The sequence below is a fragment of the Etheostoma spectabile genome, unplaced genomic scaffold, assembly GCF_008692095.1.
Source record: "Etheostoma spectabile isolate EspeVRDwgs_2016 unplaced genomic scaffold, UIUC_Espe_1.0 scaffold00000351, whole genome shotgun sequence".
NCBI classification, from domain to species: Eukaryota; Metazoa; Chordata; class Actinopteri; order Perciformes; family Percidae; genus Etheostoma; species Etheostoma spectabile.
This window is the reverse complement of record NW_022602592.1, coordinates 44,267-58,696: the sequence shown is the minus strand read 5'-3', so window position 1 is coordinate 58,696 and position 14,430 is coordinate 44,267. Positions and strand designations below refer to the sequence as shown.

General features: G+C 41.2%; 1 long non-coding RNA gene across 1 annotated transcript; it reads right to left on the bottom strand.

Annotated features, from left to right (window-relative positions):
* Positions 1-4,725: 4,725 nt before the first annotated feature.
* On the bottom strand, positions 4,726-6,918 carry LOC116674480 (uncharacterized). The gene is made up of 2 exons (XR_004328110.1): positions 6,580-6,918; positions 4,726-4,905 (listed from the first exon to the last, which is right to left on the bottom strand). It is a non-coding gene; the product is annotated as an uncharacterized LOC116674480 (long non-coding RNA).
* Between the last annotated feature and the right edge of the window lie 7,512 nt (positions 6,919-14,430).

Sequence of the window (14,430 nt, the reverse complement as noted above, 5' to 3'; positions counted from 1 at the left end):
TACCCGGAGAGAGCACTCCATCGGTTTCCTGCTGAGAACCATGGCCTCAGATTTAGAGGTGCTGATCCTCATCCCAGCCGCTTCACACTTGGCTGCGAACCGATCCAGTGAGTGCTGAAGGTCACAGGCCGATGATGCCATCAGGACCACATCATCTGCAAAAAGCAGCGATGGGATCCCGAGCCCACCGAACTGCAACCCCTCCCCGCCCCGACTACGCCTCGATATCCTGTCCATATATATTACAAACAGGATTGGTGACAAAGCGCAGCCCTGGCGGAGGCCAACCCTCACCTGGAACGAGTCCGACTTACTGCCGAGAACCCGGACACAGCTCTCGCTTTGGTCATACAGAGATTGGATGGCCCTAAGAAGGGACCCCCTCACCCCATATTCCCGCAGCACCTCCCACAATTTCTCCCGGGGGACCCGGTCATACGCCTTCTCCAGATCCACAAAACACATGTAGACTGGTTGGGCATACTCCCAGGCCCCCTCCAGGATCCTTGCGAGAGTAAAGATCTGATCCGTTGTTCCACGGCCAGGACGGAATCCGCATTGTTCCTCTTCAATCCGAGGTTCGACTATCGGCCGAACCCTCCTTTCCAGCACCTTGGAGTAGACTTTACCAGGGAGGCTGAAAAGTGTGATACCCCTGTAGTTGGCACACACCCTCTGGTCCCCCTTTTTGAAGAGGGGAACCACCACCCGGTCTGCCACTCCTTAGGCACCGTCCCAGACTTCCACGCAATGTTGAAGAGGCGTGTCAACCAAGACAGCCCCTCCACACCCAGAGCTTTCAGCATTTCTGGACGGATCTCATCAATCCCTGGGGCTTTGCCGCTGTGGAGTTGTTTGACTACCACAGCGACTTCCGCCAGGGAAATTGACGACAATCCCCCATCATCCTCCAGCTCTGCCTCCACCACAGAGGGCGTGTCAGCTGGATTTAGGAGTTCCTCAAAGTGCTCCTTCCACCGCTCTATTACCTCCCCATTTGAGGTCAACAAAGTCCCATCCTTACTGTATACAGCTTGGATGATCCCTCGCTTCCCCCTCCTGAGGTGGCGAACGGTTTTCCAGAAGCACCTTGGTGCCGACCGAAAGTCCTTCTCCATGTCTTCTCCGAACTTCTCCCACACCCGCTGCTTTGCCTCTGTCACGGCAGAGGCTGCAGCCCTTCGGGCCCGTCGGTACCCTGCAACTGCCTCCGGAGTCCTCCGGGATAACATATCCCGGAAAGACTCCTTCTTCAGTCGGACGGCTTCCCTGACCACCGGTGTCCACCAGGGTGTTCGTGGGTTACCGCCCCTTGAGGCACCTAAGACCCTAAGACCACAGCTCGCTGCCGCAGCTTTAGCAATGGAAACTTTGAACATTGTCCACTCAGGTTCAATGCCCCCAGCCTCCACAGGGATGCACGAAAAGCTCCGCCGGAGGTGCGAGTTGAAAGCCCGTCGGACAGGGGCCTCTTCCAGACGTTCCCAGTTTACCCGCACTACACGTTTGGGCTTACCAGGTCTGTCCAGAGTCTTCCCCCACCCCCTGACCCAACTCACCACCAGATGGTGATCAGTTGACAGCTCTGCCCCTCTCTCACCCGAGTGTCCAAAACATACGGCCTCAGATCAGATGAAACGATTATAAAATCGATCATTGACCTTTGGCCTAGGGTGCTCTGGTACCACGTACACTTATGAACATCCCTATGTTCGAACATGGTGTTTGTGATGGACAATCCATGACTAGCACAGAAGTCCAACAACAGACAACCGCTCTGGTTTAGATCAGGGAGGCCGTTCCTCCCAATCACGCCTCTCCAAGTATCTCCATCATTGCCCACGTGTGCGTTGAAGTCCCCCAGGAGAACAATGGAGTCCCCTACTGGAGCCCCATACAGGACTCCATTCAAGGTCTCCAAGAAGGCCGAATACTCCGAACTCTTGTTTGGTGCATACGCACAAACAACAGTCAGAGTTTTCCCCCCCCCACACCGCTGGCGTAGGGAGGCGACCCTCTCGTCCACCGGGGTAAACTCCAACGCAGCGGCGCTCAGCCGGGGGCTTGTGAGTATCCCCACACCCGCCCGGCGCCTCACACCCTGGGCAACTCCAGAGTAGGAGAGAGTCCAACCCCTATCCAGGAGTACGGTTCCAGAACCGAGACTGTGCGTAGAGGTAAGCCCCACCAGATCTAACTGATAGCGCTCCACCTCCCGCACATGTTCCGGCTCCTTCCCCCACAGAGAGGTGACATTCCACGTCCCAGAGCCAGCCTCTGCTGCCCGGGTCTGGTCCGTCGAAGCCCCTGACCTTCGCCGCCACCCATGTGGCAGCGCACCCGACCCCTTTGGATCCTCCCACAGGTGGTGGGCCCATGGGCTGGAGGGAGAAGTGCCACGTTGCTTCTTCGGGCTGTGCCCGACCGGGCTCCGTGGCAAACCCGGCCACCAGGCGCTCGCTCACGAGCCCACCGTCTGGGCCTGGCTCCAGACGGGGGCCCCGGGCTTCCACCGGCAGGGTCCCTCTATCCCTTCCTTGATATTCCATAAGAGTTTTTGAACCATTCTTTGTCTGGCCCCTCCCCTGAGACCTCTTGCCATGGGAGACCCTACCAGGAGCACAAAGCTCCAGACAACACAGCCCTCAGGTTCATAGGGACACACAAACCTCTCCACCACGATAAGGTGATGGTTCCCGGAGACAATTATTAGGAGATGGAGTTGCTTAATGTCACCATTTGTACGTTATTCTTTTGACAATTGCATTGTAAGACGCAATTGTGGGTACCATAAAGAAATGATGTTGAAAAAATACAACAATTCTACATTTCTAGAGATTAGTAACATCTAAAGACTTGTATGTGGTAGCTATATTGATAAAAACAACAGATGGCAATCAGCATTCTACAGCCATGCAACAAACTTCCTGTGATGAACAAGTGCATTTACATTATTGTAATAAACAAAACCTCAATTTGCTCATTGACATTGTTTCAAATTAATATTGTAAGCCAGTTCTCATCTAGTGCCACATTGTTTTGCCCTTTTCCTTGAAGTCCTGTGACTTTAGTTGCTACAGGGGGTTGTAACCCCCTTTGTAAATTATAGACTGTGGTTTAGACCTTCTCTATCTGTAAAGTGGCTTGAGATACTGTACCTCGTTATGATTTGATACTATAAAAACAAATTCAATTCAATTCAATTTTCAACATCTTCACTTGGTTCCAATTTCAGCAACATTGCTATGCACCACATTAAAATATTCACAGCTAAGTCTAGTTGATCAAAACAGATGTTCACCAACAAAATGGATGGCCTGGTCCATTTGGTGGAAAGGATGGCTTGGCTGGGTACGAGGAGGGAGGGCTTCCCCTGTTTGCCTTTATTCATCATCAGGATCACGTAGAGAAGCTGGTAGAAAACCCTTCGCAGAGACTGGACAACAGAAACACCGGATTAGAAATACCCCTGTTTTGGCAGGCATTAACACTAATAATATCTTTCTTCTGAACCTGTCTTATGAGATCCTTTTGAATACTTTTATCAGAGGAAAGCAGCTTGCTAAAGATCTGCATACTTACATACATCATACATCATACTTCAGACTGAGCTTCTGAAGTGAGACATGAGAGGAGAGGTCAGACGTGAGAGGATGGAAGGATGTTGGATGACACAAAGAGAAAGAAGAAATAATGAATGATTTCTTTGTGGAAATTGGGCTTTGCAGCAGTAAATACTCATAAGATACAGGACATATAAAACAAAAAATCTTGTTACATCCTAGACCATTTCAAGTGGAGGGGCCAGTCTGGGGCCACATGCGACTTTAGGGCTACCAAATAAATTAAATAAAAGTGTAACATACTACCAACCCTCCATAGGTTGGGTTCTACAAAAGACTAACAATACACATTTAATAATATATTCATTCAATGTTGACCGACATTTTATTCATCACTGCACATGAATAATACTCTTTGGTGATAAAGATGGGGTTAGAAATGTATGTATGTATACACATGAAAATATATATATATATATATATATATCCACAATTAGGAGGCTAAAGAATTGAGGCTTGTATAGCAATGGAGACAACCTTTAAAATGCTTATATTTTGCACATTTTCAGGTTCATAATTGTATTTAGAGGTTATATCAGAATATGTTGACATGGTTTAATTTTCAAAAAACATCATATTTTGTTGTACTACTGACAGTACCTAGGTAAGGACTACTAGCCAGTCAGGAGCAGAGTATGAGGGCCCTGACAGTACCTAGGTAAGGACTACTAGCCAGTCAGGAGCAGAGTATGAGGGCCCTGACAGTACCTAGGTAAGGACTACTAGCCAGTCAGGAGCAGAGTATGAGGGCCCTGACAGTACCTAGGTAAGGACTACTAGCCAGTCAGGAGCAGAGTATGAAGGCGTGCCATGCTAGCAGGCAGGCGAGCATTATAACCTTGTCTCTGAAGTAAAGGCTGGACTACAGTAGAGCTGTTTGGATGGTGAGCCCCCTTGGGGGGGGGGGACTTTTGGCTTTTCACTCTGTAAACCTATAACATGCACAAAAAAGATATATAACACAATAAAGGAAAGGGAAAAAGCCAAAAAGCATAAATGAGCACTTTAAAATTAAGGAGCAGTTACCCCCCTTCCTCCCCTCCTATGGTTTACCTGCAGCTCGTCCTCATGTTGTTCCTTTCTATCAGGATGCGGTTCTTGTCCGGCTCAGCTCATCCACCTGCGAGCGTAGTTCTATCAGCTCCTGCTGGTAGAGGTGAGCCACGCGGGACGGCTCGCCCTGCTTCTGCCGCAGCGCCACCAGCTCCACCTCCAGCACCTTGTTCTGCTGCTCCAGGTGGCGCACTTTATCAATGAAGACGGCGAAGCGGTCGTTCAGGCCCTACGCAACGGGACAGACACGTATTAATCATCACCCATCCTCCATAGAGGTGGAATGAGACAGGCAGGAACCACTGGATTCACTTCACCTTTAACCCTTGTGTTGTTTACCCGTCAAAATCAACACTTTTGTTGATGGTTTTAATCGTTTTTAAGTTTTCTTACGTTTTTGTCCCATTTTTTCCACACTTTTGACGTGTTTTTTCAGTATTTGTCTTTTTTTTAATGTTTTCACCTAATACTAACTTATTAACTTTAATTTTACAGTTTTTTTTTTTAATTTATGGTCAATAAACCTCATTTATAGGAATTTATACCTAATGATTGAGTTAGAAAAGCAGAAAATAAGAATTATTGAGACTAAAATTAAAGGAATGGATGTTGATGGATAATCACAGACTGGAATATGTCAACTTTTACTCAATACTATTTCAAAACCACTTCAATTTGTTTTTCAAATGCTATAAAACTGAATAAAACACCTCAAAATTAATGAAAGTAGAGATTTGTACTTGCCAAAGACCGTTGTGGAATCAATCATGTTATTTTAGGGAATTAAAAAAATAACTGTACAACTAAAGTAAAGGAGTTAGTGTTACGTAGTGTTGAAACCGTTAAAAAAAAGTGACATTCAAAAAGTGTTGAAAAAAGGGGCAAAAACGTGATAAAAAAGTTTTAAAAAATTTATAAAAAGCATCAACAAATGTGCTGATTTTCAATTTTTTACAGGAAGAACACACAAGGGTTAAACTGGCACACAGAGAACAAAACCTCTTCTCAACACATTTTCTGCAATCCAAAATGCAAAATCCAATTTTTTAATGCACTGACCACGGTTTTCTGCATAAGACAAAACAACCTGACATAAAGTCCCATGTTTGCCATTTCAAAACGCTGCCATTCAAAATGACACTACATGAGCTGATTGGCCAGTGTACTGTATGTCCCACCTGGCCAAACACCTCAATGGTTAACTGTTACCTCTTAAATTAGGAAGGAAGCACTATGAAAAGAGTTCAAAATAATAAATGTTTTAATAGCATGTGTGTGTATCTGCAAATATATCTGTGCATGTGAACAAGCTGAAGAATTTTCTAGAATTGTTTTTACAAACTATTTTAGTATTATAGCAAAGCATACTGAAGATGAGAGTGTGTAGTTGGTTGGTAAACTCTGGTAATGTTAATGAAGTGTGTGCTATTTGGTATATTTGATTTTAATAATAATATATGTAGTTTGGGTTGCAGTGCTTCATTTTGCAGGATATATGAGGTATTTTGCAGTTTGTGTGTGTGGTTTTGTTAATTATTGAAGTATTTTGATAAAACGAGCCTATGTTTGCAAAATTATGTTTTAGCAATTGGCAAAAAAAACCTGCAATATAGTACTAAAACGTGTCTGGAGGATATGATCTTTGAGTGGTAGAAGGGCCAGGCCACCTTTTGCAAGATTTGTAAAACAATTGTTGCTTACATCATAGTAAAAACAATTACAATGACATTAGTTAAGGGCTTCATAAAAGTCTGAATGAGTTATTTTCATCTAAACTGATTTAGTCCAAGGACACCTGAACGAGTGTGAAGTGAATCAGTCAGAAATTGTGCACCGGATTATCTGGGAGGAGTGTTATAAAAGTTATTTTTTTAGGAAATTAGTTTCAGCCCGTCACACATACCTGCAGCTGCTCCTTCTCGTTAGTTCTAATAACTTTGAATTCATTTTGACCACGGAGGTCTGGGTCAAGTCAAGGGAGTCACTGGGTACCGGAGAGTAAGAGGTGGAGCGGCCGATCCGTCTGTACAGGCTCAGGGAGGACCCGCAGTTGCGGGAGCCAGCCATGGCCCGGAGCCCCGGGGAGCCCGGTGAGAGGCGCTGCCCATGCGGGAGGAGGCCACGGGGAACTTGGGAGAATCCCCGAAAATCTTCCGGTAGGACGACGAGGTGTAACGGTCTCCGTGACTCATCTTTGCTGAAGTCAGAAATAAAACTAAGGAGCTTAAAGAGCTTTGCAGGAGTTTATAGACTGACGGCTGCAGGTGGAGCGAACCATGCGTAACGTTACGCACGACGGTACACGACTGTGTCACATTTGTGCAGTTGAGAAAAATGTTGAATGGTATGGTAAGTCAAAGTGATGAAAGCAAACACTCAAGTAGGCCAAATATTTGTAAACACCCATGCAGGCCTAGTTATTTGTGTTAAAGATGCCATACATTCCTAGAGATCATATGCGTGCGTAAAGCGATGGAACCGTCCAACGAGGACATCCCCACTAAACATGGAACTCCCAATTAGTACTGCACTGTGATGCTGTGAGTCTGTTAGACATGGAGACATGATCATAATATGTCTTTGTTGCTTTAGTTGATTCTTTGTTGAATAAGACAGCTGAAATGACAATTATGAATGGAAACCTGAGTCAAAATCCCAGACTTTCATATTGCATGCTTCTTGAAAGCAAAACAGGCTATAATGGGATATGGACCTGGCTATAACTCTATGGATTTTAAGTAAATGCACAACTATCTGTGTTTATACACTAATTTTTGTAGGTGAGACATGGAAAAGCAGTTTTAGAAAAGATGAAAATATATTTGTGCCCACCAGGAATACAGGTTGGAGTGGTTTAGTGATTTGAGTTATTTGTATGTGCAGTGGTCTAACCCACGTAAACACCAAGTGAAACGACATTTTCCACACTAGAAACATGATATAACTGTAAAATCATACTGTTTTAGCTATAAAATGGAAGAATCATCATGCATGATATTTCAATAACCGCTTCATACGCGCTTCACGATGACGGACATTTACGCAACAATCTATGTCTAAAATAACACCTAATCTAAAATAACACCTTTTGGGAAACCATCCATGATATATAGTGAAATATTAAAGTTGTGGGAAGTTTATATGGCTTAAACTGTATGTTACATACTTCCGTCCCCCATGCTGTTTCATTCGTCCCGTCCAGGAGGGACAGATGAACCATTACGCACGGCCCACCTTTGCTGTAATAACTCCTGAACGGTTTTGTTCAAATCCGAAAATGCAACTGGGTTTGACAGATGACAGGTGTAGGTTGCTAGTGACAAAATATCAGCTTTCAATGTGATACGACAGCTTTGTAAATTATGTTTAATAAAAAGTGTTTCAACGGTTTCTAACATGCAACATGGGAAATTATCCCCAGCCATGGAGCAGGTGAGTATGGAGTAAATGTAAATCATTGGCTACAGTGTTGCATGTAGTCAAAGTCAAGATCATGTTTATTGTTTTACAATCATCTACATAAACATTTTATGTCGATGCACTTCTATATATTATTATTATTATTATTATTATTATTATTATTATTTTATTTTTATTGTGATAAATGCACATCTTAAATAATAGGTAGTGGCTGAGTGCACATGGTGAGTGGAGTTAGAGAAAATGATGGCCCAACTGATGCATACTTGTGTGTACTGCTCATATTTTTCCTTTCCATATTTTGTAAAGTGGTCTTTCTGCCATATTTTAGGAATCATCAGAAATTATTACATTTATACTGTATATTCAATCATAAAAAAACTGGTGTCCCATAGCAACAATAGAATGAAAGATAGAATGGAATAGAATCAATAACCATAGGGACTAAAAAAAAAAAAAAATACATGTTGTTGTCATGACAACCCACTGAATACTAGACCCAACTTGAGTTCTGACACACATTCACTCAAACAGCAGTTTGTATCAGAGACAGTCTGACTTTGACAATCCAACGGTGCACATTGCAACGAGAGAAAAACCACTGGAAACATGGAATTCAACACCAGAGAGAATCAACCAATCGATTTCTACCTCAGTTACCTTGAAGAACAGGTGGGTCAATGACGGGACGCCTACATTTTCTGTCCGATCGTAGTTTCTTGAGCTTAAAAGTTCAAAATGTCATAATAATTCACCATGTTTTAGTAAAATCAGTCCCCTCCATGAAACCATATGTTAATTTAAAAAATAATTTGGAATTACGTATGTTTTATGTGCTTAAAGCAGAGATCTTCAACAGGGGGTCCGGGACCCCTAATATTGTATTGACATGAATCCAACATATATGATTAGTAGAGAAAAAAACATTGGTCATAAGCACACTGGCTTATAGGTAAGTTAGTCACTAAGATCCACAGATATTAACATTAAACGTGATTTAGAAAATCATGTTTCAACAAATCAACAATTCTTATTTTAATAGCTTAGTATTCTATGCCAAAATGTATTTATAAAGGCTTCAGGCCATTCCACATGTTATTGTAGACCCAGTTTAATATGCAACTTAATTTTACACAATGTAATACATTATTTTGCAATGGGGGTCCCTGCTCTGTCTCACTTTCTGTTAAGGGGTTCTTGGCTTAACCCTTGTGTTGTCCTCGGGTCAAACTGGCCCGTTTCAATGTGTTTTATATCAGAAATATGGATTTCTTTCAACCAAATTGCCCCAAAATAACATGGATGATTCCATACGTTGTTCATTAATGATTACTTTCATTGAATTATTTGAGTGTTTGATTTAATCTTATAGCATTTTAATTATTTTTAATGTTTTCTAAACAGTATCCGGACTAAACTTTGACATATACCCATCTGTAATCCACTCAACATCCTCTGATCTTAACTATTAGCCAAAATAATTCATAATTTCTGCCTTTTGAACTAAAAACTTAAGTGTAATTTGATATAAATGAGCATTGTTGACTATGAATTCCAAGAATAGTGTAACATCTATCATTAAACCAGCTCAGGTTTTTAAAAAATGCACCAAAACCATGGAAAAAGTGACAAATAAATCAGAAAAAGTGACAAAAAGATGGGAAAAGAACAAAAAAAAAATATTTTCAATTTTGAACTGGAAGGACAAGTTCACAGTTATCGGAAAGACAACACAAGGGTTAAAAAACAATGAAGACCCCTGGCTTAAAGGGTTAAAATGTCATGTGGTGCGACCGTCCGACCATAACTGTTGGTTTTTAAACATCTTTAAAATTATTCTAAATCTTCCTAAATTTATTTTTTCTCCCTTTTGGCATATTTTCTAATGTGTTTGTAATCCCATATGAAATTTCAGATGTGTTGAACAGATATTTCCCCATAGCATGCAAACAAATATTGTCCGAACCTGTCTCTTTTATGAAATATCATGTGGCGCGACCATCAAGAAATTCCTATTTCGGGACTTTTATTTTGAATTCCACTGAGAGACAGGAATCTGCATCATTCACCAGTTAGCAGAGAGCACATGGAAGAAGCAAGCAGGTCTGTAACCCTCTCTCCTTTTTTTTAGAAGTAATGTTTGTAAGTGCTGGTATGCAGTTTCCATATTTGGATGTCATGCGGTATGACCTCAAAAAGAAAAAAAATAAAGTAGTGTATTTATAAATGTATATTTTGGTAATATACTTCAAGGTGACCTTATGTGAGAAACTAGCTAGTTTTGTGGCACAGGCTAATGCTAGCCCTAGAAATCTTGACAGAATGTAAAAATATCATGTGGTGCAACAATTGTAGATTACTTCCAATGATTAATATTTTATTTATTTATTTTTATTTTACCTTTATTTAACCAGAAAGAAAAACTCATTGAGATTAAAATCTCTTTTCCAAGAGTGTCCTGGCCAGGATAAGCAGCAGCACAAACAACAAGGTTGCAGACATATAACAAAAAACATATATCATGAACATAAAACATAAAACACTTTATGCTGTTAATAAATAGTAAGTAACAAGGTCATAAAATATCTAAATTTCAACAATAGTGAATAACAACAAGGATCGTCAGAATAATCAATCATAACATCTACAGCCATTTACAGATATACTGTACAAATTTACATTTTTGTGTATTTTCATGATTTTTACAAACAATTGATTAATTTTTAAAATATGTAGAGCAGACTTTATCTATTTATCTAGTTTTATCTAGATTCTTTTTAGCATTTTAGGGAGAAAGGGCTTAATGAAGTATACTGAGAAAAATACATACAAATAAGTGACGACATGTCTTTTTACCAACATAACTTTGTTTTTAATATTTAATTTATTTAGTTTTTAACAGATGCCACTGTCAAGCAAAGATAAGTCTGCGCGCCACAGGGAGCGTGTCAATTCACACCCTGCAGCAAGAGCAGCGTACCTTGCCAGGAGAAGAGAAAGGTTTGTTCTCAAATGTGGAAAAACAATGAATTGATATGAAACATTAAATTGATTAAATTAAAAGTAATACTATTTATTTTCTGTGTAGGTAATACATTTTTGTTTACATTACATTAAAACAAAAGTGGATAGTAGGCCTATGCCATAGATTTATAAATGATACTGTTTGTTTCAGCTATCAGAGAAGAAAGCAACAGGGAAAGATGCATTATGTTAAATCAAGTGAACTGCAAGACAGAGAGAGAAAGAAGCAGAGAGAGAAATGGAGGGCTGCAACAGGGCTTACACGCACAGAAAAAATATGGCAAACCCAGTATTAGACCTCACACCGCCATCTATGGAGGAGACACTTCCACCAGTTCTCCTTAACATAGTTGTAGTTCCAGAGCCAGCAGAAAACGTAGTTCCAGAGCAAAACGTAATTCCATTGGACCCAATAGTGAATGATGATTTTAATCCACCAGTGGTGTCCACGCCAGTGAAAGATGAGAAAAGGAAAACTTCAAATCAGAAACGCTGCACAAGACTGCAGAGGGAGAAGAGCGCGCTTAAAAAACAAGTGTTGTATCTGAGGAAAAAGCTAATAGAAATGAGAAAACAAAGGAGTGAGAGGATGTTTATAGCAAGGCAAAAGCAAGGTCCAAGTGGAAAGGTCAAGCAAAAGGGACAAGAGAAATTGTTTACAGAGAGAAGGCAAGCTGTTATACAGTTTTTGACCAGAGATGAAAACTCTTTCTTTTACCAGGGAAAAAGGATACTATCACAAAAATAAACTGAAAGCACAAAGAAGAGTTTTAACAAAGCCTCTTACTGAGCTTCATACACAGTATCAGACAGAGGTAGAACAGCATCTATCCATGTCTTATAGACAGTTCACTCGAAACCGGCCCTTTTACATCACAGAGCCAAAGACCAGGGACAGGGATACATGTGCGTGTTCAGAGCATGAGAACATTTGGCTGTTGGTGAACAAACTGGCAAAGAGAGGGCTGCTGAAGACCACTAGTATCTCAGAGTTAGTGGGAATAATTGTGACACTAAAATAAAGCATGCATGGATCGAGTTTGTCCCAAGTGCTGCTTTGAAGAGATTGACATGCCTAACACAGAAAACGGCGATACTGTCTCTTGGGAACAATGGGAGAGAGTTACAACTACAAATGGAGAGAAAACATTTGCCAATGTAGCAAAGCAGACACACACAGGGACACTAGACGAATTAAAGGAGCTGTTCCGACAGAAACTAGAGGCTTTAGCCATTCATCAGTTTAACTGGCTCCAACAGGCCGAACAGTTCCGATACATCAAGCAAAATCTCAATGAATTTGAGGCAGTCCTCCATACTGACTTTTCGGAAAATTATGCGTGCAAATTGAGCACCGAAATTCAGGCGTATCATTTTGGTGGAAGCAGGAAACAAGCCACAATACATACTGGTGTGCTGTACACCGTGGATGGCAACCAGTCGTATGCAACGCTCTCCGACAACCTCACACATGATGAGCGGGCCGTCTGGGCACATCTGGAGCCCATACTAAAAGAGCTACGGGAAACCCACCCAAACGTTACGGCACTGCATGTGATAAGTGATGGACCGGTCACGCAGTACAGAAATAAAGCAAATTTCTACTTCTCAGTAAAGTGCCATTCCTGTGTGGCTTCAAATACGTGACGTGGAATTACTCCGAAAGATCCCACGGAAAAGGCGCGCCAGACGGCATTGGTGGTGCTGTGAAGAGGGAGGCTGACCGCCATGTCCTCCATGGAGGCGAACTTCAGACTCCTGAGGATGTGTTCAAGATTCTGGTTGAGAAGTCTGGCTCTAGCGTGAAACACTACTGGATAAGCACAGACAATATAAAGAAATATGATGAATTAATTCCGGACAAACTGATGACTGTGAAGGGCACCCTCAAGATCCATCAATTTCTTTCCTCACAACCTGCTCAAATAACCCACTGCGAGGTTTCATGCTTCTGCACCCATTCAGAGATGAAAACATGCCTCTGCTATCAGCCTAGTAAGGTCGACCTGCAAGACACCACATGCCTTACATCAAAGCCAGAGCAGGAGAGTCTTCAAGACTTAGATGGCAAATTTGTAATTGTGACCTATGATGAACTGCCATATGTAGGCCAAGTCCTAGAAGTTGTGGGAGAAGAGGTCAAAGTTAATGCCATGCATCAGTCAGGGGATAAAAATGTATTCATGTGGCCACAGACCGTTGATGCCATCTTTTACTTTAGGCATGATATCCAGGCAATAATATCAGAGCCTGAGCCAGCAACCTCTCGCTTCTCCAAGTTGAGAAAGGAAGATGGGAAAAGTTCCAAAGCAGCTGGGGGTTAACAGGAACATGATCAATAACAGTTTTATGTTTTCTAGTGTTCTGCTTATATCCTTGCTCCTTGAACCTTTTGGGTCCTAAGTTCACAAGTGAAGTTCATAAGATGGTTGTGATTTTTAAAATGGCATATTAGAAAAATGAATATGACAATGTTGTGATATGATATGAAATGAAATGAAATGAAATAGGAAGGCGACTGAAATTCCAAAGCAGCTGGGGTTAAGCAGGAACATGATTAATAGAATCAATAGGACCAGTTTAACGTTTTCTACTGTTGTGTTGATATTCTTGTTTCTTGAACCCTTTGGGTCATAAGTTCACGAGTGAAGTTCAGAAGGTGGCTGTGATTTTAAAAAATGGCATAATATTAGATAATATGACAATTTGTGAAATTAAATGAAATGGGGGGGGGGATGTTGCCCCCACTGAATATGTTCCATTGTAGCAGTTTGTGATTTATGACAATGTAAAGTACAGTTGAAATTAAATGGAAATGAAGCATTGTTGTGAAAAAGGCCTAAACGTTATGGTCATTGAAATGATATAAAAAAATGAAAATGTAATCAAAATGTTTTGAATGAAGGAAACTGGAATAAAACATGATTTCACTAAATATTTAGCATGCAATTTATTGGAATTGCAAAATAAAAGGTATTTTTAATGCCAACCTAATATGAGGACTTCCTGTCATTTGATGCGACCATGCATCATGTGGTGCGACCAGTAATAGCTGTAATTTTCAGTAAATAGAAATGTAGTATATGAATTCATTGACTGAAATTGACTGAAACATTGTATACTTGGATAAAATGTATTCTTTGGATATTTTTATTCGTTTCATACATATTACAGGAAAAAGTAGTACGCTAATGTCATACAAGAAGGTGACTGTTGTATTGGAAAACAACAGAAAATATAAATAATAATAAAAAATCTAAATTAATGCCAACATTTTGATTTTATACACTTCATATTACTCAGAACTTGA